The sequence below is a fragment of the Bison bison genome, unplaced genomic scaffold (genome assembly GCF_000754665.1).
Source record: "Bison bison bison isolate TAMUID 2011002044 unplaced genomic scaffold, Bison_UMD1.0 scf7180017864468, whole genome shotgun sequence".
Classification (NCBI taxonomy): Eukaryota; Metazoa; Chordata; class Mammalia; order Artiodactyla; family Bovidae; genus Bison; species Bison bison.
This window is the reverse complement of record NW_011495029.1, coordinates 4,847,316-4,847,826: the sequence shown is the minus strand read 5'-3', so window position 1 is coordinate 4,847,826 and position 511 is coordinate 4,847,316.

The window sequence follows — 511 nt, the reverse complement described above, 5'->3', positions numbered from 1 at the left end:
AATTTGTGCCATATTTTAGATTCCACATGTAAATGATATCATATGGTATTTGTCTTTCTCTTTCTGACTTACTTCACTTAGGATGATAATTCCTAGTTGCATCCAGGATGCTGCAAATGTCATTATTTTGTTCTTTTTTATGGCTGAGTAGTATTGCATTGTATATATACCACATCTTTATCCATTCATTGGTTGATGATGGACATTTAGGTTTTTCCTATGTCTTGGTTGGGGCTTCTCTGGTGGCTCAGATAGTAAATAATCTGCCTGCAATAGAGGAGATTCGAGTTCGATTCCTGGGCTGGGAAGATCCCCTGGTGAAGGGAATGTATACCCATTCCAGAAGGCAATTGCACCCCACTCCAGTACTCTTGCCTGGAAAATCCCATGGATGGAGGAGCCTGGTAGGCTCCAGTTCATGGGGTTACTAAGAGTCGGGCATGACTGAGCGACTTCACTTTCACTTTTCCCTTTCATGCATTGGAGAAGGAAATGGCAACCCACTCCAGTA